Source organism: Schistocerca serialis, chromosome 6 (genome assembly GCF_023864345.2).
Source record: "Schistocerca serialis cubense isolate TAMUIC-IGC-003099 chromosome 6, iqSchSeri2.2, whole genome shotgun sequence".
NCBI lineage: Eukaryota > Metazoa > Arthropoda > Insecta > Orthoptera > Acrididae > Schistocerca > Schistocerca serialis.
In genome coordinates, this window is record NC_064643.1 from 309,727,036 (window position 1) to 309,753,823 (window position 26,788).

The window sequence follows — 26,788 nt, forward strand, 5'->3', positions numbered from 1 at the left end:
TCCTACCAACCGAACCCTTCTTCTAGTCAAGTTGTGCCACAAACTTCTCTTCTCCCAAATCCTATTCAATACCACCTCATTAGTTACGTCATCTACCCACCTAATCTTCAATATTCTTCTGTAGCATCACATTTCGAAAACTTCTATTTTATTCTTGTCTAAACTATTTATCGTCCAGGTTTCACTTCCATACATGGCTACACTCCATACAAATACTTTCAGAAACGACTTCCTGACACTCAAATCTATACTCGATTTTACCAAATTTCTCTTCTTCAGAAGCGCTTTCCTTGCCATTGCCAGTCTACATTTTATACCCTCTCTACTTCCACCATCATAAGTTATTTTGCTCCCCAAATAGCAATACTCCTTTACTACTTAAAGTGTCTCATTTCCCAATCTAACTCCCTCAGCATCACCCGACTTAATTCGACTACATTCCATTATCCTCGTTTTGCTTTTGTTGATGTTCATCTTATATCCTCCTTTCAAGACACTGTCCATTCCGTTCAACTGCTCTTCCAAGTCCTTTGTTGTCTCTGACAGAATTACAATGTCATCGGCGAACCTCAAGGTTTTTATTTCTTCTCCATGGATTTTAATACCTACTACAAATTTTTCTTTTATTTCATTTACTGCTTGCTCAATATATAGACTGGATAACATCGGGGAGAGGCTACAACCCTGTCTCACTCCCTTCCCAACCACTGCTTCCCTTTCATGCCCCTCGACCCTCATAACTGCCATCTGGTTTTTGTACAAATTGTAAATAGCCTTTCGCTCCCTGCATTTTACCCCTGCCACATTTAGAATTTGAAAGAGAGTATTCCAGTCAACATTGTCAAAAGCTTTCTCTAAGTATATAAATGCTAGAAACGTGGGTTGCCTTTCCATAATATTTCTTCTAAGATAAGTCGTAAGGTCAGTATTGCCTCACGCGTTCCTATATTTCTACGGAATCCAAACTGATCTTCCCTGAGGTCGGCTTTTACCAGTTTTTCCATTCGTCTATAAAGAATTGGTGTTAGTATTTTTCAGATTATTAAACTGATAGTTCGGTAATTTTCACATCTATCAACACCTGCTATCTTTGGGATTGGAATTATTATATTCCTCTTGAAGTCTGAGGGTATTTCGCTTGTCTCGTACATCTTGCTCAGCAGATGGTAGCGTTTTTTCTGGACTGGCTCTCCCAAGGCCGTCAGTAGTTCTAATGGAATGTTGTTGTCATTCCCGGAGCCTTGTTTCGACTCAGGCCTTTCAGAGCTCTATCAAACTCTTCAAGCAGTATCGTATCTTCATCTTCATCAACATCCTCTTCCATTTCCACAATATTGCCCTCAAGTACATCTCCCTTGTATAGACCCTCTATATACTCCTTCCACCTCAGTAACTACAGCAAAATATCTAAGAGTATATATCCAGAGCGACATTAAGTGGAATGACCATAAAAAATAGTAGGAAAAGCATATGTCAGACTCACGTTCACAGGAAGAATCTTATGAAAGATTAATTCGTCACGGGCTAATATAGTCGGGGCGAGAGCGAAAAAGGAAATGCTCAACAAACTCCAGTGGCAGATGCTATAAGAGAGGCGTTGTGTATCATGGAGACGTTTACTGTTGAAATTTCCCGCTTGCACCTCGTGAAATGATCACAACGAGAAACTTCGAGAAACTGGAGCTAATACAGAGGCTAACCCACACAGGGAAGGGGGGAAGGGGGAAATCCGTTTGTCGTACCAGAATTACCCAACGCTACACACCAGCAGGTGGTTTGCGGGGCAATGATGTAGATGTAGAAGTAAGATAAATTTAGGGACAAAGAATTACAACTACTTCCACCATATGCAATACAAGAATTTCCAAATCAGTTAAGGAAACACCACTGAACAGATTTTCTGCAAAGGAGAAAAATAATTACATCGAATCCTATACTCTAATCCTATCATCAGCTCTTACGAACTGAGATCGGGACTCATGTGGCCAGGCCACGGTTTTCCAGTCGTCTAGGGTGGAGCCGATATGGTCACGAGCCTAGGAGAGGCGCTGTGGGTGATGTGCCGTTAGGAAAGGTACCCGCGTCGGTCGTCTGCTGCCATAGCACGTTAACGCCAGATATCGCCGCACTGTTCCAAAGGATACGATCGTTGTACGTCTCATATTGTTTTCTGTGGTTGTTTCATTCTTTCTTGTCTGTTAGCATTGACAACTCGACACAAACGCCGCTTCTCTCGACTGTTAACTGAAGGTCGTCGGCCACTGCGTTGTCCGTGGTAAATAGTAATGCCATAGTACAGAATTTCCTAACGATTTCCTAAATAATATGTCATGTGTATCTAACCCCAACTACCATTCCGCGTTCAAAGTCTTTTAATTCATGTCGTACGGTCATAATCACATAAGAAACCTTTACACATGAATTACCTGAGAACAACTGACAGCTCCGCCAACGCACTGCCTTTCATACGTTGTGTATACGATACTACCACCATCCGTACATGTGCATATCACTATTCCGTGACCTTCTCACTCTTACCACCTCAGAATAAGACCTCAAAGATATTTGGTTTGCAAATTTTTTGTCCCTCAGTAATAATGTTTGATTCGCTTGTGCCAGCGTACGTTACGGGTAGGCAAGTGTTGACAACACTGATTTCCTCCTATGCCATATTCAGATGGCACGTTAGAAGAGATACTGTCAGTACTGATCTGTATGAACCGAGTTTCTCTGCCTGAGCATCCTGGCGAATTCCTAAGGTGTGAACACGACGGAGAAATAAATTTCGTGAATCGTTTCTGAGCGTGCAGCGTGTTCCTGGAAGCGTCTCTTGCTGCAGACTGTGGAGCATTTATCTGATACTCTCACGCTGACTTCAAGACATCGCTAAAAGACAATCATCTCTTCTTTGGACCCAATAATCCAACCCGGCAAGGGTTGCATACTGGCAAACAATAAGATCGCAAGAGGAATTTGAAATCAATGTGTTTCACATGTTGTTACTATCCTTTCTTTTAATGACCTACATTTATTAACCTCATTTAACGATTTCAAACCTCTCAAATTGTTCAGCAATTTGTGTAACAGGAACATCGAGCAGTTTTTATAAAACTATAGGCACTTTATATATGTCTTGCGTCATTGAGAGGATATTGTTACAGGCAATGGATTGTATCTTAGGACACCAGTCAATAGTTCCTACAGCAAGGGCAGGTTTGAACTGTTGAAAATCATTTGTTAGCATGTGCTCTTTGAAATAATTTATTACCTAAAAATATTTTCTTTTCCTCAACAGCAACGAGGTACAACGTCCAACTTAAAAAAACGCTTGAAACTTTAATCTATAGCTTTCACCCTTAAGAAAAGTTGTTAAATGTGAAATACCAGCCTCGAAACACTTTAGATATTCTTTAAAGTTCTTTTTTGATTACAGTTCATCACATCATTAAATATTAATAATATACATCGAATGTCATGCCGAGGTGCACCACACACTGGAAATTACAATAGGGTAATAGAGCGGCCTCACGCCATGTCAGGGTACAAACGCGCAGATGGCACAACATGCACCAGAAACAAACCTCAGGACCCAGCCTCCCTCTGCCCCCTCTGTAGATGCATAAGGAAAAGCCCCAACTCGCTGCGACAAAAGTTAAAAACAAATGATAATAAATACTAGCCCGACCGCTGTAAACGTAGGAAAAGATGTATGGAAACTTCATTCAATTTTTTTTTTCGATTATTTAATAGACTCTCTCTTTAGTTCTCGTAGGGAGAAGACGTATCTTTGTGAGATGTGTCTTGTACATATTGCATTATGTGAATAATAATTTTTATGAAAATATGAAGTGTGAGGATTCTTATTAGTGCAAAACCACCAAAGTTTTTATTTCCTTCCGCACGTTATCCTAACGTGATATCACTGTAGCTGCTTGCATCTGAAAGGAAGTCAGATAAAAATCAGCATTGTATTCACAGTCATAAATGAGAAGTACTTACGACGGAAGAATCTCAACGGCGTAGACAACGCAAAATCACACTACTACTGATTTACAGTTTACAAGAGTTGTAAATTAAGACCGAAAGATAATCCATTCGATTCAATTAATTCACTTAAAAATTTATAAATATCAAATTTGGTACGATTGTAATTAATTTGTAATATATATATATATATATATATATATATATATATATATATATATATATATATATACATATATATAGCAATACTCCGTCTTCCGACCGCCGTGTCATCCTCATGCAGGATGCGGATAGGAGGGGTGTGGGGTCAGCACACCACTCTCCCGGTCGTTATGATCGCATTCTTCACCAAAGCTGCTACTATTCGATCGAGTAGCTCCTCAATTGGCATCACGAGGCTGAGTGCACCCCGAAAAATGGCAACAGCGCATGGCACCCTGGATGGTCACCCATCCAAGTGCAGATCACGCCCGACAGCGCTTAACTTCGGTGATCTCACGGGAACCGATGTATCCACTGCGGCAAGGCCGTTGCCTATATTTGCATCACCCCCCCCTCACGCCGGCGTCAACAAGCCGAACGAGGACAGCTAGTGCACTACAACATATATAGCAAAGCTCTCTTAAGCAGTGAACAGGTTAAATAAAGACAAACCCTTCGCCCCAGCTCTTGAAGAAATCTAATAACTTATATTAACTTAAGATTAAAGAGCCACCGAATGTTAACTCGCCTCGCGATGCTATGATGCTAGTTAAACCAAACATTTTCGAGCGATGTGCCCACCTAAATCCGGAATTGCTACCACCCTAAGATAAAAAATTATTAGTGTCTTAAGTGTAGAACAAATATCACCAAAATCTTAATAAATGCAGATGCAGCCTTCAAATTACCATCCAAAACCCAAGGTATACAAATGATCAAATAAGAGATTTTCAAGAAGAGCAATTGCCCTCGTGGAAATTTTATAGCACTCTTTTAAATATAATTTAAGAGAGGCAAGCATCATTTAAGCATCTTATAAAATCTTTACACGACATATTCATATTGACTTCTTAGATGCATGATTATCAAGTCTTTGTCATTAATGAAAGTCCTTATCTCATGTAGCTTGGCCACAGGTCTGGACCGATTAATATGGAAAGTCCTCCCAGTACATTGTTACCCATATTACTATCTTCATTGCTTATGGGATGAATTTTGGAAACGTAGTATAGCTGAAGTTACCTTTCTAAATTCTTCTTTGTTTCCTGCGTAACGTAAGTTTAATTCACAATATCAAAATACCACAACCATAGCTATTGATAGAAATTAGAGTGTAACATCATTACATATTACGCTAAACAGCTGATCTGAGACCCATGATTTGTGGGGTATCTTTGGTATTCATGCCTTCTGACCTCCCACTATTGATAACATTTATAATAATTAACCCTCCTGAGCTCAGAATGATGAACCGTTGTCAACCTTCCAAACTGAGAATGTTCCAACCAATTACATAAAATACACTTAGATAATCAGAAATAATAGTACTGGAAATTAGGTGAATAACCAACCAGATGAAATATTCATACATTACATTAGTATGTTTGCTCATAACTCAGGTGAACATATCACAATACTGGTACATCAGCTGATAGTGGAAATATGGGGAAAGGAAGAGATGACAGACCAGTGAAACATGGCCATTATATGCCAGATTCATAAGAACAGGGACAAAGCAAACTGTGAAAATTATCGCGCTATTGCTTTAGTCAGCGTAGTGTACAAAATATCAGCCAAAGTCATTGCTATGACACTTGCACCAATTACAGAAGAAATATTCATAGACTGCCAGTGCGGTTTTCGACGGGGCAGATCAGCAACTGACCAGATCATCATTATCAAGTAAATAATGGAAAAGTGTTATAAATATAGACTTTTTGTAAACTTTTTTGTAGACTTCAAACAGGCCTATAATAGTGTTAAAAGGATAAAGCTATATGACACTTTAATGGAGACTGAATTGCCAAGTAAACTTATCAGACTGGTACAAATGACCCTCATCAGCACAAAATGCCATGTAAAAGTAAAAGAAAATTTCCAGATAATTTGAGGTCAACCAAGGGTTAAGACAGGGAGATGTATTTTCCACGCTACTCTTCAACATAGTGTTGGAGAGAGTGATGTGAAGGGTGGAGATTGATAACCGAGGTGGCACTCTGTTTAACCGTATGCACCAAAATCTAGCTTAAGCTGGTGATGTGTGTGTGTGCTGTCTAGAAGTTTGAAAGAAATGGAAGAAGGATTTGGCAGACTGGAAAAGGAGGCAGAGTTGTTGGAACTTAGAGCAAAGAACACAAAAACACGGTATCTCTTAGCCTCCAGGAAAAATGCTGTTGTTAAAGAGAAATATGTTAAGTTGAACAGAGACAATTATGAGAGATGTGAGAAGTTCCAACACCTGGGAGTGCTTGTTACGGAGGATAGCAGAATAAGAGAAGAAATAAAATCTAGGATTGCTGCAGGAAATAGAGCTTACTGTGCCCTGATTATGATCCTTCAGTCACGTAGCCTTAGCAGACAATCGAAGGTGACTGTCTATCGAACAGTCATAAGACCGGTGGTAATGTATGGCTCAGAAACATGGACAATGACTGTAACAGAAGAAGTGCTCTTGAGAAGATGGGAGCGGGGCATTGGAGCATAAAGAGAAACAAGGAATTGGAAGAACTGTATAGGAATCTTGACATGCTGACTGAAATTACGTGTAACAGATTGAGACGTCTGAGCAATGTAGAGGGAATGTCGGGAGGATCGAGCTGTTCTACACGGGAAATCCAGGTGGCAAAAGGAGCTAAGGGAGACCCCGGAAACGGTGGATGGAGGATGCGGAAAATGATTTGAGAAAGATTGGAGTCGGAGGAAACGAGCAGCTGTGATCACCAGAGAGGCCAAGGCCCTACATGGGCTGTAGCGCCAAGGAGTAAGAAAGTAAGTACAAGCCACGCCACTTTCCTCAATTTCAAACAAAATATGGGAAACTCAGAAAGAGCTCTTAAAGCAGTAAAATATGATTATACACTAACACGTTAAGGCGTACTGTGAGAACAATGTTTTCTGTTGTTACAGTTTCCTCAAGGACGTGCGTTAGACGTTGCAGCATACGACGTACAATTTTGTTATGACCTTTCAGGAAGTCAGTTAATCGGAGTTGGAATTTCTCTGTTTCAGTTTGACTGATCGGCTACAAACGATTGTCCTAGATTGTAACATATTAAATGAAAATCGAATAAACGTGGTAGACGCACGAAAAGCAGAAATCTAGTTGCAGTACATTTGAGTTACCTATATTTTCACATAATTTCTTTTGTTCCGGAGCACAGCTAAATTGATTACAGTCTCACTCTCCATATAACATAAGAATTAAAAGGAAAAGAAAATGTGCGCATTATATAAATGAAAATCTTAGGATCGCTATTCTGATTGTTCACGGTACATATGTACTTCTCAGTGGTGTTGCAAACAGTTGCTGCTCCTACTGTGTGGAGGTATTCCCAGCCAAACCTCTCCTTGCTATCACAATTAGCTGGTCCTCCTGTCTAATGTTACTAGTTAATGCCTTAATGTTACTTGACCTAAACATGGACATGGTTTCACAATACGTTTTAAGTGGAATTCTGATGCCAACTTCTGCAGCAGCATAATACTTTTTATTTATGGGTCCACGGTTACTGTACTCCTCTTAATATTTGTTACTTCCTGAGTAGGATGTCCTTTTATTCTCAAACAAACCCTTTGCTTCAGTTTTTCAGCAGTTAACTAATTTCGCTCTCCGAGGCGTTACCAAGCAGAATCACATTTTAAAGCATGTTATACTCCTTACCTCAATATGAAAGAAGAAACAAATAATAGCATTCCAAATGTCTTGATAGGTCACTAGTTTCGTTAACGTATTTCAATCTTTCGTTCATGCTGGCAACAGTGACAAAACCCGCAAGAGGGATGCGACTTTTCTCAATTCACATGTTCGGTAGCTGTGCCCGACCTACCGTGGCTGCATGATACCTATATTAGGGGTGTCATCATATGCTGCTTTTCACCCAGTCTGATGCGCAGAACATAACATGCTGTAAGCAAAACAATTTTTTGCGGTTGAACAGTCAGCCGCGTAACACTCGTCTCACAAGATTTCCTCCAAGCGTGACCCATGTTTGACGTCACACGTCATATCGAAGACGGAAAGAGCTGTCTATTGACATTCTTGATCCTGTGTTTCACGACACGTGAGGCGAACATACGTTGAAAACAATAACATTCGCCTCAGGGAGATCTGGAAGCTACACTTTTCGTTTACTGAATGGTAAATTAACCCCCAAAGTTATGTTGTTTATGAATGTGTAAACTTCTGCATCATGTGGACTGCATAAGGGAGAAATTAAAGTGTTTTCAAAAATTTATTCGGATACCTACTGAAAAAGTTGTACTATTTTTTTCCTAATACGTCTTCTATCAACACGCAGTCTGAAAGCTACTTGTCGATTTACAAGCAAAACAAAGCCGAAGCCAGACAGCAATGAAGCCACTTACCGTACGTATAGAATCAACATTGTTCATTAAGGTTTGTCAACAACGTAAATTTATCTTTAAGAACTCTGAAAACTAGTTTCTGTGCTTAGTTTGTAATTAAAAAGGATGGACAGCCATTCTAGCAGACGAATTAAAGCGGCAGCACATCTAATTTATGTTGTGTGAACAAATACTGTTCCAAAACATCAGTACATTGGGGATCTCCTGAAACGCTTCAATGTTGGTACAATTTGCTGTAGTAAGATAACGAAAAACCTGATTTTGACTTTTAAAGATGTATTTCAATTAAAGAGATTCTTGTCTGGCAAAGAAGTGACCTAAAGGAACTAGCTCGTAAATTTTCTTTTAAAGTTTATAAATGGCTGAAGCTTTTAATTCTTTTGCAAATGCGTCAGTCTTTACTATGCCTCTTAATTTGAGTGGTAGTTTGTTTTACCAGACTACCAACGTATTTTCAATATTTACTCCCATTTGCTTGTTTTACGAATAATTTGTAATTTATTTACAGTGACAGCTTCTTTCTGAGAGAGCACTCTTATATGTAAGTAATATCGAATATTACAAGACATACTTATATTAAAATAATAAAGAAGTTACAGCAACTTTTAGAAACGGAAAAAATTGTAGTTATTAATATGTCAACCACTCGATTTTACAATCTGAACCACTACGCCACAATGGGATTATACACTCATCCTCATAAATTAAGGCTCATTGTAGAACGTGGTGCCACAGAACGTAGCACTACACAAAACTAGCGCTAATAGCATATGCACATAGCGAACACACATGACGCAGATCTGTAAGTCCACGGTATTGGTGATAATTTGAGAAAACCGTCCCGAAAAACATGTGCTACAAAACGCCACTGTTTCCTGCGCATGTACCCCGACATAATAATATGGGATAGGATCACCATGCACACGTACACAGGCCGCACAACGGGTTGGCATACTCTGGATCAGGTGATCGAGCAGCTGTGCCTGTCGGAGCTCCTGAAGTGTCGTAGGGGTTTGAAGACGTGCAGCGATACGTCGACCGAGAGCATTCCAGACGTGCTCGATGAGGTTTAGGTCTGGAGAACAGGCAGGCCACTCCATTCGCCTGATATCTTCTGTTTCAAGGTACTCCTCCACGATGGCAGCTATTGGGGGGGGGGGGGGTTATCTTCCATCAGGTGGAAGGTAGGACCCATTACACCCCTGAAAAGGCGGACATACTGGTGCAAAATGACGTCCCGATACACCTGACCTGTTACAGCTCCTCAGTCAAAGACAGGCGGGGGTGTACATGCACCAATCATAATCCCACCCCACACCTTCAAACCACGTCCTCCATACAGGTACCTATCAAGGACTTTAAGGGGTTGGCTTCTGGTTCCTGGTTCACGCCAGATGAAAACCCGGCGAGAATCACTATTCAGACTATACCTGGACTCGTCCGTGAACATAACCTGCGACCACAGTTCCAATGACCATGTACTGAGTTCTTGACACCAGGCTTTACGGGCTCTCCGGTGACCAGAGGCAGTGGAATGCGTCTTGCAGGTCTCCGGGCGAATAAACTATGTCTGTTCAGTCGTCTGTAGACTGTGTGTCTGGAGACAACTGTTCTAGAGGCTGCGGTAAGGTCCCGAGCAAGTCTACCTGCAGTACTCCGTGGCCGTCTACGGGCACTGATGGTGAGATATCGGTCGTCTTGTGATGTAGACTGTGGACGTCCCGTACTGTAGCGCCTGTGCACGTTTCCTGTCTGCTGGAATCCTTGCCATAGTCTTGAGATCACACGTTGTGGCACATGGAGGGCTCGTGCTACGACCTGGTGTGTTTGACCAGCCTCCAGTCACCCTAATATTCTACCCCTCACAACGTCATCAATATGTGTTCTGTGGGCCATTTTCAACGCACAGTTACCTTTAGCACGTCTGAAAACGTCTGCACACTTACTCGCTGCACCGTACTCTAACATGCACCAACACACCTTTGCGTATGTGGACTGATGTCAGCGCCACTGTGCGACGACTGCAGGTCAGATGCACCGCATGGTCATACCCAGAGGTGATTTAAGCCCGTAAACCACCCACCAGAGCGTTGTTTCATCATGTATCAACTTTAACCTTAATTTATGAGCATGAGTGTGAAGTTCTACCTCTATGTTATAACTTAGACCTCATAAAATCTTTAACTGCTGATAAGTCATTATGTGACATTTAATTACAATAATTACGAAATAGTAAAAACAGTCATTTAATGCAGTTGTCATCCTTAAATGTTTTACGGTTAAGCCTTGACATATAATTTATGAACAATATAGCACATGCAGTAACGTGCAAAGTTACTTAAAGAGCCATCAGCTATATTGAGAAAGTGATATTATAGTATGTCGTGCATCGTAATCCTATCTGGTGAGTTTCTTACATAATGAAATTTGATTATCTGATTGTTGAGGGTCACTAGTTAGACCTGAACGTTGCATACGGGTGAGATTTCTTTTGTCATAGAAATTCTGATTAAAAATACGACTAACTGTAGATATGACAGACGGTGTGGACTGCTATATACATATTTCGTTCGCATGATGTTCAAAGCACGCATGCTATAGGATGTAGTTTCATAACGCCCACAGGGAAGAAATTAGCTACTTTCAAAATAGTGAAATAAAGTATTAATTCAAAAGGAAAGAGCAGCCTACGCAGGAAAACGATTTCTTGTAAGAAAGTTTCTACATCAGTTGACCTAAATGCCACCATGACAGCCCCACAGCAGCAACACTTCTACTTTCACGTGAAATTGTACTTCAAAACTGCACGAAATACTCTGACCGCTTCTCTAAAGCCGCGCAGTCTAAGGCGCCTTGTCACGGTCCGAGCGGCTCTCTCCGTCGGGGGTTCGAGTCCTCCCTCGGGCATGAGTGTGTGTGTTGTCCTTAGCGTTAAGTTAGTTTAAGTTAGATTAAGTAGTGTGTAAGTTTAGGGACCGATGACCACAGCAGTTTCGTCCCATAAGATCTCACCACAAATTTCCTAATTTCCTTCTTTGATTTTGCTTTTACTACTTTACTTTAGGTGACATATCATATTTACTATTCGATTCGTCTCTAAATGGGCTCAGAAAACAGTTCCTCCTTTTTTTAATACGTGTTAGTTTTCCCGAAGTCAAATTTTTTTTATTGAATGTGAATGAAACATTCTTTAAGTTTTAGGTTACGTGACAAGGAATCGTCCAGGATTTACGAATTTAGCTACCGTCAATATTCGAATGTTAGAATAGTTTCACAACAGACACCTAATCCTAATAATTTTATCAAGAAGCATCATCGTTCTATTATAATATGTGATCTATTTAAACGAAGTATTGTATGTATGGGAAGATATACCCTACCCCTTAACGCCTCGGTAGCAGTAGTGAAAAGTGTCTCCTCTCCTTGCAACAGACACCGGAATGTGACATGCATCCGTTCTTCATCAGGCAGCAGCGTTTTGATGTTGAGTCCGACGAAAATATCCGGATACTTACCTTGCAAAATAGGATTTACCATTAGGGATGTGAAACCCCATCTGCTCAAAGTAAAGAAATCTTTTTGTTGTCTTCCAAGAAATTTTGCTAGTAACACTGTCGCCCACTCTTCCAACCCACGTTCTGGTTTCAGAATCATTTGGCCTCTTTTCTTGCATATCTCATTTGCGATAGGAGTGCATCTGCTACTTAACCATTACTATTAATGCTGCACGCTTCGAGGTACGCATTTCAGGTGCAAAATTCAGTAACATTCTCCTAGCGACCCCTCAGATTCTATTTTCTGAAAAACGTTTAGTTCAGAATCTTGGCCTTCTTTCTTCATGGCTAGAACAACTAAGATTTATGACAGATACTTTCAGTGGTGATAAATTTCTTTCAGTTAGGATGACATGTCGCACTAACTTTTTCTCTGTACATCTGATCGTCTCTCGAGACACTACATCGACTTCACTGCATATCAAATTCGTACCAGTTTAGCTTCAGGGAAGGTGACATCTCCAGGGGGCCAGTTCTGACGCTGCGCTTCATAATCGAAGCGAGTTTTAAGAAAAACCAAGCCACCTTCATACGATTTATCGATCTAGAAAAAGAGGTCAGTGAAGAAAAGTAGTGCGGAATGCGGGAAATTCTCTGGAAAATCGGTGTACGCTGTAGGGAAAGATCGGAAATACATGATGTGAGTGATAAGCATCAAAGTTAGGGACTACGCAGTAGACGAAGTCAAGGAATTCCGCTAGCTTGGAATTGAAGTAACGCATTATGGACCGAGAAAGGAGGACTCAAGAAGTCGAGCAGCGCAGCCAAAGTAAGCGTTCTGGCCGAGATAAGTCTGCTACACTAAACATTGGACTTAATGTGAGGAAGAAAATTCTGACAATGTCCGTTTCTAGCATAGCATAATTTGGCAATGAATCGTTTATTGTGGGCGAACTGGAGAACGTAAAACGTCTGTGTAGTACGGGATGCAGGAAGGGCTGCAACTGACAAGCAGTAAGTGAACATTTCCAAAGGGCTTCACGCATAAACCCCACCCGTTACAACAGATGCTACGGTAGTGGAACATAGAGCAGTGTTGACCAGTAGTGCTCATCTGTCGCTGCTAATTAGCGAGAGGGCGTAATCTCGTTGACTCAGCACCTGTATGAAATATAATTACGAGGTATTAAACAATACACTCTAGAGCCACATATATGGGCCAAGAGACCAGTCGCGTTACGAATTTCTCTTAGACGTGTTGTATCTATTTAACTTGAATGTGAAACTAAAACAATTGCCGGATTGTTGCCGAGATGGAAATAGTCAAAGATGACACGAAGGTTAATGCCTCGTCACAAGTGGTTTTGCATATGTAGGTGAAGTGACTTAAAGACATAAGCGAAGAATTGAGAGCAAGTTTCTCAGTTCGGGAGGACGGTATAGAGTTAACTGTCTCCAGTAAATACTGAAGATATCAGTTTTTATTACTGAATATAACTGCACCACAACGCACTAGTCATTCTCTTAACAGCACGCAAAGAACCTTGTTTTTAGTCAATAAGCGCTACATCAGCATGGACATGGACTACTTATTAATATATATGTTGCCTTGACAATAACGTATTTTAATGAAAATAACTCCATCTTCTGTCTGGAGTATGGGACTACGGCTGGTCAGTATCCAATAAAACAATACCAATCGCAATTCTTTGGGTTTTATTTATAGGCTACCAGTTTCGACAATACATTACGTCATCTTCAGGCCTGCTTCGTGTTGCAAAATACAGCAGCTCTTTTTATTGGTCTCGTAACGATTATTATGGGCACGCGTGCATCTTGGACAACTGTGAGCAAATGTCAAAGCATCCACTCAAACTGAGTTTCTGACAGTTGTCCAAGCAGTACGCGTGCCTGTAACAATCGTTACGAGACTAGTTGAAAGTGGTGCCGTATTTTGTATCATGAAAGTTACTCGATTGAAGCAGGCCTGAAGTTGAAGTAATGCATCGTCGAAACTGGTAGCCTAAAAATACGACCTAAAGAACGGCGATTGGTATAGTTTTATTGGATACCGTTTATCCAAACAGTGACGTGTCCACTAGAGCAATTCGACGGTGGTTTCAGTAAAAGCCGTGGGTTACTGCTATGGAAAACTGATGACCGATCGCTGAGGTAGCTCTCAAGTTAGCATTGACGCTCCTTACACACGTTGCTGATACAATACCCCGGACCGCCATCGACAAGCAGACAGGTATAATCGGGGAAGGCCCTTTGAGGGAAAAATCGGTGACCTCGTCTTATTAAAGCTTTTTCCGCACGTAATGACCAGGATATTCAGGGCAAGAGGAGGCTGCGTTATCTAGGCCCCTGTCTTATCATACTTAGGCCGGTTAATCTGGAGGAAAATTTTGTTCGTACCATTAATGCTTTAGCTGTTTATTATTCGTTGTAGTTTTGATCCTATATGGTGCTAAATATGTACCTTCTGCAGCAAATTATGGGACTGTAGCAATGAAGATTTTCCGAATCGTATACATACACATTCTCGTCTAAAGGATCTAGGCGCCCCTATTTAATGAGGAATTGGCTACCAGATGTCACGAGTGGCGATCCCGCCTGTATAAAAGGAGGCAAAGGGTACTGTGGCGCCACCAGAGAAGCAGCAACAACAGAATGAGTTGTTCGGGAGAGGTCAGTGACCGCATCGAGAATACGGATGGGAGCGTACGAAGAGCAACCTCAGTGGTCGCCTGGACAGCACGACACCCAAGTGAATACTGTATATAGGAACTTAACAGGAATGGTTTACAATGATCCTGCATCTCCTAGTAAGCCACACATTTCTGGAGTCATTTCTAAGCAGTTAGTCATGGGATGTCACCTGAGTAACATGTCCATCAGGAGCACTTCAAACTTTCTAAGGTGCCCAATGATTAGTGATGTGACTGAACTGAGACAAGGTACTCATCGTGCACTGACCGACAGGGATCGTAGAACATTGCAGAGAGTAGTTGTAAAATTACACACGACTTGTCGGAAGAAGTCGTCTTGAATTCCAAGGTGCTACTATTAGACCAACCATCGCAAAGACTGTGTGGGGAATTTATCTATACAACAAAAATCCGCTACAGTTGCCAGTAATTTCTTAATTTAAGCCACGACCTTTTCAGGAGCTTCGAAATAATTATGGGAACATGAATATTTGGCGGTCACGCCAGTCATGGGGCATAACACCCGCATCGAGAATACGGATGGGAGCGTACGAAGAGCAACCTCAGTGGTCGCCTGGACAGCACGACACCCAAGTGAATACTGTATATAGGAACTTAACAGGAATGGTTTACAATGATCCTGCATCTCCTAGTAAGCCACACATTTCTGGAGTCATTTCTAAGCAATGCATGAAACAGCGCAAAGAGCGGCGTCAGTGCACATCGGAAGACAGGAATCGAATGATTTTGAGTGATTAATCACGATATACCCTGTGCAATACGATGGAAGGGTTTGGGCCTGGCGAATAACTGAACAAAATTCTACCTGCCACCCTGAGTAATGCTAGCAGTGAACTGCAGAGGATGCGGTTTTATCGTATGAGGGTGTTTTCCGCGTAAGGGTGTGATTCCCTTATTACGCTTAAAAAAACGACAACTGAGGAAGGACATGAACACATTTGTGCATTGTATTGTGTACAGCAGAGGAAGAGTACGAAGAAGATGACTGTATGAGGATGACAATGCACGCAGTCATAAGCCAGCAGCTGTGACGTGAATGTTGTGGACAACAACATTCCTGAAATGTACTGGCCTGGACAGATTCCAGAATCCAGCGGAAACCTTTTGGATGAGTTAGAACAACAACTCCAGACACCAGCGTCCAAAAACTCTGTCTTATCTGGTTTCAGTCCTTGAGGAAGAATGGGCTGCCATTCCTCCACAGACATTCAGATATTTCACTCAAAGTGTCCTCGGCTGTCATAAAGGCGAAAAGTGGACACAACCCATTTTAATGTGCGCTACTAGATGTCTGGGTACTATTGACCAGATAGTGTATACACGATCTGAACTACGCTAGTACTGTACGTACCTTAGTGATATGAAATGGGAACTGCTAAATACGATTCGTAAAAGCAATTTGTGAGAAATGAGCTATGTTCATTTAAATAAATCACCACAATGACGGAGTTTTCATTCTCTGATACGTAAAAAATCACCATAAATGAAATAACTAGTAATAGGTCATTTAGCCCGCCCGGTTAGAAGTGCTAACGCACTGCTTTTCGGGCGGAAAGACGTGCCTGTCCCCGGCGCGAATACACCCGGCGCGTCAGTGTGGAAGTCCGGTATGCCGGCCAGCCTTTGGATGCTTTTTAAGGCGGTTTTCCATCTGCTTTGGCGAATGCGGGCTGGTTCCCCTTATTCCATCTCAGTTACACTGTGTCGGCGATTGCTGCGCAAGCACTTCCCCCACGTATGTGTACACCATAATTACTCTACCACGCAAACGTTGGCGTCACACTCGTCTGGTATGAGACGTTCCGGGGGGCGGGGGGGGGCGGGGGGGGGGGGGGGGCGGGGGGGGCGGGGGGGGGGCGGGGGAGGGCGGGGGGGGGGGGGCGTCCACTGGGGGCCGAACCGCACAATCACCCTGGTGGGTTCGGTGTGGGGCGGCGGTGTGGGACGAAGCCTCTCTATCGTTTCTAGGTCCCAGTTGCATACAATACAATAGGTCATTTACCACATTCCTGCTGGTACTTATAAACACCTCAATTAGGACCAACAAAAGATATTTGAGTCCAGATATGATACTTATAAAATGATATTCGTGATGTATGGACGGGCTTTTGTCATAAAGGATTTTATACGACATTATTTTAAACAACATTTTGTAACAAATCTATGAAGTTGAATGAGGGTAAATGGATAATCATTAATATATTAATATATATTACTTAACATATGTTAATTTTTAATATAATTAAGTAAACTATAATAATTAACATATTAATAGCGTAGTTTTTAAATTCTTAACAGAATAGCCACAAATAATTCATCAGAACAGTGCATTTACCGCTCTTTATTAAATTATCATATGTCAAAAACGTATTGTACAGGGTGGTCCATTGATCGTGACCGGGCCAAATATCTCACGAAATAAGAGTCAAACGAAAAAACTATAAATAACGGAACTTGTCTAGCTGTAAGGGGGAAACCAGATGGCGCTATGGTTAGCCCGATATATGGCGCTGCCATAGGTCAAACGGATATCAACTGCGTTTGTTTTTAAATAGGAACACCAATTTTTTATTACATATTCGTGTAGTAGGCACAGAAATATGAGTGTTTTAGTTGGACCACTTTTTTCGCTTTGTGATAGATGGCGCTGTAATAGTCACAAACGTATAAGTACTTATCACTATCAATAGACGACCTTGTATAAATGGAGCCGAATCGTCATGTGTAGGACATAAATTTTAATGTTACTGAATAAAAATACGTTTAAATTCTTACTAGGCAAACTGAAGATGGGTTCTCGATAAAAGCGAGTCACATGAGAATTAACCTCCACTAATGCAGCATATAAGGAAAAACATATTTGTAACAATGAAAATGTGTGGTAACAGAATGTGCTCTCCAATAAAATTATTAAGCCACTAATAAACTATTGCGAAGTTTCTAAAGCAGCTCACATTTACCTGTGCTTCCGCAACCACGATAAGTGGCAGGGGCAGCATCGCAACTGTGAAGACCACTTGAGCCATTGTAGCAATAGTCTATATATTAAGCCGTCTATTACTGCGTTTGTAGCAATGCTGGAGGCCCTTTGTTGAGGTCTGCTTCTGTTTCGTCGCTTTCCTGGAGGTCGCAGACTTATATTAGTCACGTCCCTCACTCGCGGGTCATCCGATAACCGCAGTACCAGCACTGGTTTCCTGCTCAGTATCAATAACTCCACTCGGTCGTTTGCGTAATCGCAGATGGCACGATTCAAGGCACGTGACAGTACACACTCTGTGTCTACTTAACGGCGATAACTCATTAATATTGTAAACATTTAGGTCATTATCTACAAAGACTCTTGTTTGTATGATTGCTGAACGTGGCTGAAGGACAGAGAAACCACGCGTGGGTGGATATCGCAGACTTCCCACCCTATCCAGCAGGATATGCGGTGAGTTGTGACAGGTGTGCTGGCAGATTACAACACTGGCGCAGGCACAAGTGTTTCGCAGCACGCCGTCCAGCTCACATCTCTGAACACACAAAGTCTACGTGTTCCTATGTGGAGACAACAGCGCCGTCATCTACGATGTTAGTCGACGTGGGACTTCCATGTGGCTACCTACGCTTTCCCAGTGTATCTCCTGATAATATTGTCCTAGGGTCTGCAGCTGGATCATGAAGTACTTTTGACACAATACAGCGTGTCCGTAAAGTCCCATTACAACTTCAAAATTTTATAAAAAAGGCTGTTGTTGAAATATTTTAACAAAATTTTTTTTAATCGTAATCACGGTTTTCTAAGGTTTATATATATACTAACATTTTGTGTTTCAGATACTCTGCTGATGAAAGGAACTGAACATCCATAAAACGGCAACTCCTCAAGTGAAAGCACGCTGTGTGTCTTGGTTTATTGATTCAAAGTCGGATGTTCAGACTCAACGAAACTGCAGAACGAAGTATGGAAGAGGTTAACCATCACGCCCTTCAATTCATGCGTGGCACAAAAAATTTATGGAGACAGGGACAGTGTTGGATAAAGGGAGGAGCGGGCGACCAAGAAGATCCGAGGAAAACATCGATCGCGTTTTAAACGTCTTCATTCGTTCACCTACGAAGTCCATCCGCACTGCTGCCAGACAGTTGCAACTACCGCGTCCAACTGTGTATAAGGTCCTCCACAAGAACTATCGGTTGTACGCTTACAAAGTGCAACTGTTACAGACACTTCAGCCAAATGACAAGCCAAAACGGACAGAGTTGGCACTCAGCGTGCTGGAACGCCTTTCGGAGGATGAAGCATTTCTCAAGCGAGTTTGTGCCAGTGACGATGCAACTTTTCATGTTTCTGGGACAATAACAGGCACAATTAGAGAATCTGGGGATCTCAACACCCCCCCCCCCCCCCCAATGTGACAAGGGAGCTTCTCCGGGATAGTCCAAAAGAGAATGTGTGGTGTGGAATCATGTGCAACCGAAAATTTGTGGTCCATTTTAGTTCAACGAGTCATCAGCTACTGCAGATGTTTAACATAACCATCTGGCCGAATATGTACAGTCGTGCTCAAAAGTATCCGAACGACCTGAATTGCATTTCATCTAATTCGCACGCAACCCGCATAACGCAGCTGTCTAGCAGGTCCTCTAATCGCTCCTTGGTACAGTCGTTTGACTATTGAAAATTGCTCCAACAAGTCACCACCAGAAAACTCGGCCTGTATCGCAATAACTCAAGATGTAAAGTAATACCACGATACTACAAATATCAGGGAACACCTTAACACAGATAAGACTGTCCTTAAGGCTTGTAAGCTTACATTTATTGCAATAAAAGACGTACATGAAATGTTACGACTCTCATTATTACGTCAGATAGGTAATGCACGTAGTAAGTTCGTCGTATTCATGACTTCCTCTTCAAAGTAACATACCGTACTTGTTATTTAACACAAAATGACATTAAAAATTAAGTTATTCACGAGCAGCTACTTGAGAATATGTATGAACTTCAAATGACACGACGAACCGTCTCGTTCTGCATTTGGATTCAAACCTAGGTCATGCAGACTGACGGAAACTAACAGTCATTTCTGACTAGGCATACAGAGAGTGATTGATATACCTGGATTTTAGACAGTATCAGTTAGCAAATACCGACTTTAAATTACATAACGTAAACATTTTTAACAAACGCGAATTCCTACCCAGCATCTATTGTTCCTGTTAACGAACTACGAGAGATGTTAAATATTGCTTGTTCACAAGTAACTTTCTTGAAATGCCGTGATGTAAAGCTTTGTGTTGGACTGGGATTCGAACCCAGAACCTAATCGGATTGTTATTGAAGCACAATCAACTGTGACATATCGGATTTTCTCGGCAGTAGCTAGATGTTTTAACTGAAATGACGAGACGAAACATTAATTTTTTCCTTCCCAGGACTCCAACCCGGAACCTATCGCTGTTAATTATTAGAGAAAACGAACGTTAAATATGGGTTTGTTACATCAGCAGCGACATGTGAGCATGTTTGAACTAGAAATAATATGACGAAATGATCAATGCTGAATGGGAATCGAACCCCACACATACCGTTGTTGACTACACACAAAGAGACGTCAGCTACAGAATTTTTCTCCACCGGCAGCTCGGAATAACATCCTTGAACTTAGAGTGATCTCTCAAATAGTTCTGTGTCTCACTGGGAGTCAAAAACGTCAGATATCGTTAAAGGTTGACAACGAATGAAAATGCATTAGAAATCAAAATTATTATCCATCAGCAGATAGGTGTTCTCATGCTAGAGCTTGATAATACGTAATGAATGCTTTAGTGCCGGGCCAGCATTCGAACCCATTCAGGCGCAATATGTGAAGTTGTTGAGGAATCTGCAGTTTTGAACAAACAACAAATTGTAGTCGAGAATGAGATTTTCACTCTGCAGCGGAGTGTGCGCTGATATGAAACTTCCTGGCAGATTAAAACTCATATTTAGTATTGTTTTAACAACAGTACAAGAAACGTTACGAAAATTGTGCCCTGCATTAAAAGAAATGAAATAAAACTACCCACGATAATCCTATGACGAAAGCCTGCTTTGATAAAACTGAGTATCTGTACACAGGCGCTGGGCGGTGCAATATCATACTGACAACAGTAATGTGCTTTTACTGACAACCTCACAGTTCGTTTTACCTGATTTTGTAATCATTAAAATAAAACGACATGACCTTCCAGTTGGAGACATTTCGTCCCCCTTTTCCTTCAGTGAAATTTGTCAGTAAGCTTTTTGCCTTCGAACCAGCGAAATGCGACAGAGTACGGCCGGTAGACGATTCACAAACCACGATCTAGTCCCGATAAGACGATTTCTTTAAACAGTGGCGTAGCTGAAGGAATTTAGTTTCTCCTTAAATCGTCTTATGCAGCAACGTTAACAGATATCTCAAATAGGAAAAGCTCTTTATCCAGGTACGAACGTTGTAAAACAAACTTCCCACAGATTGTGTCGGGTTGATCTTTTCGTCTGATAGCACTGCGTAAGTATTTTGTCTAAGAGGTATCATAAGCAGTGTTCCTGTAGCTGTTCCTATAGGTACAATATTATAAGTACGCCTCAGTTTGTGGATGAACCCAGACTTAGGTTGATAATCATTTTGAATATTTAGCAGTGCTGTATCCACTGGTGTTAAACTCGTTAAACTCTGTGAACGTTGCTGCATAAGACGCTTTAAGACGAAACTAAATTCCTTCAGCTACGTCAATGTTTAAAGAAATAGTCTTATCGGCACGAGATCGTGGTTTGTGAATCGTTTACCGGCCGTACTCTGCCGCATTTCGCTGGTTGGAAGGCAAAAAGCTTACTGACAAATTTCACACGAGGATAAGGGGGACGCAATGTCTCCCACCGGAAGGTCATGTTGTTTTATTTAAATTATTACAAAATCAGGTAAAACAAACAGTGAGGTGGTCAGTATAAGCACATTATTGTTGTCAGTATGATGTTGCACCGCCCAGGGCCTGTAATGATAAAGGGCCCGTTTAGGTCAGTCATATTGTATACAGAAGTGGAAGAGAGAGCACCACTGCATTCTACAATCTGTATGCATTGCATACACGCACAAATTACTGTTACAGTGTACTAATGGAATCCAGTGAGTGAATTGCATATTTTCCGATTAGAGAGAGCACTGGGAAACAGTCTTCGCTGCATTAGGTTACTTAAAATGGTGTCACTCTCAGCTAGAATTAATGGTCAGCGACTAAGTGTAAGGACAATGAGTCGGATGCGGGTTTTGCAACTGTGAAGCACTTTTCTACATTATAGAAGGGAATATTAAATTTTAACTAATATCCGAAAATTTTTAACATGGATAGCTTAGAATGAAAATCTTTCTGTTTATTGCAAAGGAATACAATTGATTTTCTAAAATATTCTCTGTCATAATCTCTTGAAACAGGTCACGTCGACCAAATCATGTGGAAGAACTGACAGCGACGTATTTCGGATGGGAGTCAGATCCCTTGGCTTTTGGTTTGGCAGTATTCGACAGCCATTTCTAGCCACAAGTAAATGAAGAATGGTAGCGCGTTTTTTGTATGAAGTAACGTCTTCATCAATTACTTTAGTTTTAATGTAATCTACGAGCAATTGCTCATGTTTGATATTAACATGAAAAGGATTCCGTAGACAGCGAAAGAACCTGTTCTTGGGCAACTACTTCCATACTGACCAAAAGGCATTAAATGATCTTCAAGCACATGTGTTCCAGCAGCAGTATGAAGAAAGTGATAGTAATAATGACGGCAATAATCGAATTATCCGGTAACTTCACACTTCACAGTGGATTTTCTCGAACTAAGATATTTCCTGAATTAGTGAAAATTTCAAAATGGCTTCACATCGAGGCTATGATGCCTAGAAGAGTCTTTACATAGTGCTGACGTGAGAACAGCATAATCTCCGCGTCAGAAGCTTCCTTCTACTTAACCATTTCATAGGCTCGCATTTTTTCCACCGTGACTAATTTTGTAAGCTAAGCACATCATCCGTTACAGCACACTCCTTGGGCTGGGAAATGTGGTCTGGTGGAACGAACTATCACAAGTGCAATGCTTGGGTACAAGCATTTACTTTTAAGAGGCACAAACATATTTACTTTACCTCTGGTAACCTCAAGAGAAAGACGTTATAATCCAGAATCCGCATTAAACATCACGTTCCTTTATTCTCAACTGGACAGAGCCGGTTTGCTTTGGGAAATGACGTAGGCGGAGGTCACTGTAAACAGAAATACTGTCGCCAGTTAACTTACTTACATCACAAAATTTTATTTTATTTGATGAACCGATAGCCATTTAAAGGAACAGCGCTCTTATTTTACTTGTACTTGATTGAACTAGAGACGTTGAAAAATTTGGTGCTGGACTGTGATTACAATTCGTATCTCCTCTTTCGAGGATCTGAATCTCTCGGAACAGGATAGTTCAATCATTTCGTTCCTTTTTCCAAATGGTTCAAATGGCTCTGAGCACTATGGGACTCAACTGCCGAGGTCATAAGTCCCCTAGAACTTAGAACTACTTAAGCCTAACTAACCTAAGGACAACACACACATCCATGCCCGAGGCAGGATTCGAACCTGCGACCGTAGCGGTCGCGCGGTTCCAGACTGCAGCGCCAGAACCGCGCGGCCACCAGCGGCCGGCTCCTTTTTCCAAGACTGCAATCTTCTCTAGGTCACCTCCAAAGGTAAGTATGTGGGTCCGATTCCTGATCCAGTACAAAAATATTCATAATTTCATTTCAAGCCCTATCACATGCACATCGACCTGCTAGTGAAAATTAACGTGTATTTTTAACGTCTGTTCATGTGTTGCCAACAATTTCTCGTCAAACAAGCACACATCTTACTGTTGGTGATTAAGCAATTGATACTTAACCAATATTCGTGGACGATAAAGAAGAACGATAGGAGTGCGGTTCGATTGTCGCTCAGGCACAAAAATTTGTATACTTATTTTAGATTCAAACACCTAGCAGCTGGTAAGAAAAACCGATACGTATCTTTTGATTTTACTTAGTTAACAATCGGATGACGTGTCGGCTCCGTATCTCCGTCACAGAACTTCACATCATGCACTTCACCTTTAAATGCATACTCACTTTGTTACTTCAGAATGGAGGTCTATCAGACATCTTTCGTGGTTAGTTAACAGGGATGAAAGGGTCTTGATAGGAGTCCGGGTTTATTAGAAAAACTGTGGTCTTTTACTTTCAAGTTTAGATTTGGTTACTGATATTGGCGAAAATTTCGGTAATTCATGACTCTTCACGGCTAGTCAGCAATATGATACATTAGATTATGTTGGATTTATACTTGTGCCATATATCATAAATACGACACTTCGTAATGATATGGAATGTGTTATTTTAATGAATGATTTCTTTACATACCGGTATTCAATTTCGTTACAACAATTTTTGACCATCTCTCTCATTCTACTTTATCTTTATTTCTCTCTCTCTCTCTCTCTCTCTCTCTCTCTCACACACACACACACACACATTCTTTTTTAGTTTTTTTTGTCTGGTGTGCTCGACTATCAGCGAGGCACGAAAACGTCCGTGAATGAGTTTCTTAGGTTTGAGTACAGTCACGAAAGAAATATAAAAACAACTATGAGAGTTACTGATTTATAATGCTTAGTTTGCAGTCAGTTCTGAGTATTATTAGTAACTACGCCTCAGTCCCTAAATCTGGTTTCGGAAATGCGAATCAGACGCATTACGTATTCTAGGCCGTCGCAGCCGTGTCTTTGAAAGGCCAGCTGTGATCACTTCCCAGCCCGCTGTAGGATCACATCGGTTCGTCTTCTTCCTGCTAGTACTGTAACTGAGATTTGGCAACAAGGCAAGGTCTATTTGGCAACTCAGTGATCGACGAGTTACTTCCTGGTGTGCACGGAATTAAGCCTCAAAGTTCACTTGATTTTTCCTGTCATTTCCATTGAATAATCTGTGTTATTATCGCTTCAGGTGTAGCAAAAGATTGTAAATTTACCGTTTTCAGCCCAGGAAAGTCGTTGCATGTGTAAATCTCAACTAAACTGGTCCTTTAAAAAGCGGTTTACAAGTTCTAGACTCTATAGTCCTCATATGAGAAATGCGCAACACATACCTCTTCGCTTGCTCTGTGGTGACGTGCTGACATGTGAAAAAGCGTCTGTCATGGTTCGCGGTTCCAGTCTCACTTAATGCAACGTTTTTATCTCTTCTGTGAAAGAGCTACAAGCAGTCAGATCAAACATCGATAAGAAAATCGCAAGAAAATACTTTCAGCTGATAATGCAATGGTGGAAAACTTACAATGCTGCACGACAGGTAACGCCACGTACCGCTGCTGACAAGCAAACTTTGGGTCTCTAGGAATACATAATTTTATTTATGAAATGCCACATTTGCATACATGTTGAGTATGACACAGCATACCAATTAAACACAGACCCAATAGAAATCTAAGTGAGTAGTATTTTACTAATTCGTGCCGATAGAGGCGAGCTTGTGTACAGATACTCAGTTTTATCAAAACAGACTTTCGTCATAAGGTTATCGTGGGTAGTTTTATTTCATTTCTTTTAATGCAGTGCACACTTTTCGTAAGGTTTGTTTTAGTGTTGTTAAAACAATACTAAACATGAGATAGAAATTAATCATCAACGATATATGCGAATTCTCTGATGTGATCTATAACAGTCTGAGATTTCACATGTAGTTCATTGATTACATGCATGTAGATAACTTGTTCTAAGTTAAAGCTGTCAAACAAGGTTTGAAGAAGAATAAAATGCCACTACCAGACGACAGCTAATGCAGAAAATACTTTTCTGACTATTTTGGCACGATGCGCTCTCCCCATACATAATACAAAAGCTTCGAGATGCATCTGCTGCCTGGCCGTCCATCAAACCTGAAAAGAATAAAATGTTGCAGAAATTAGCCCTTTTTCCACATGCGGCTATTTGAGAAGTGAAGGTAATTATGTTCAAAGTTCCATTAAATTGGTAACTTCAGCAGACAGCAGAACTGCGTTGTAAAAAATGTAGCAGCGAATGAAATGGAACTCGCAACATGTTATAGACGGTGCGCGACACTTACCGTGCCGCTACTAGCTGTCATCTACCGACAGCACCTCCAGAAGTCAACAACTGTTCCTCCAAGACTTCCACATTCCACAGTGCTGCGAGATAATGCATATGGCCGGATGTGGACTTCTGAGAGACAGACAGTTACAGCTTCTCTTTTGCACTGCACGACGTTTTCAACAAACAGGGACACTTCCTCTATTAATTTCTGCATCCTACACTATTGGCAGTTATGTGTAGGTGGCAGTTACATGATTTTATTTCGGTGATTACAAAATAGAGTCGAATGTATGCACTGGGTAGCCGAGGCAGCTAGTTCATGGCGATGAATGTACTGAACATGCTGCAAACCACTACAGGGTGCCTGTGCGTCAGAATTCTCATCGAATGTGCCATAATGGTGTTATGATAGAAAAATGTGTCAAACAGTAGATGATTTGGTGGTCTGTTGGTTTCATGATAGGTTTCTGTGATGATAGTCTCGGTTCGATTCCAACTTCTGCACATGATTTTTAATAGGGAGAGACAGATTCTATTCTCTTCTGGCTACGCCTAGTGAAGAAGGTATAATGGCATCGTGGTCTGAAATTCGCATTAAACATGATATTCCGTCTCGACCATGTAGTCGTTAGGTTGCACCACAATAAAGTCAGGAGTGGCGAAATGTGGGAACTCTGGCACCAGTAACCTTTCTTATACTAGTTATTTATTTATAGTGACGAAACAAACGCTATGTAGGGTCACAGGACCCTTATTCCATCTTTATTTGAGCTTCTGTATGTCGATAAAACTGGTTCTGAACTTGGAATGCAACTCAGACCGCCCTTAACGCGGAATTTGATCCCTTCGTGACAATACAGCTCGACTACAATTTGAAAC

General features: G+C 41.2%; 1 pseudogene; it reads right to left on the bottom strand.

Moving 5' to 3' along the window:
- Positions 1-4,401: 4,401 nt before the first annotated feature.
- Positions 4,402-4,519, bottom strand: LOC126485382 (5S ribosomal RNA; annotated as a pseudogene).
- Positions 4,520-26,788: the final 22,269 nt, after the last annotated feature.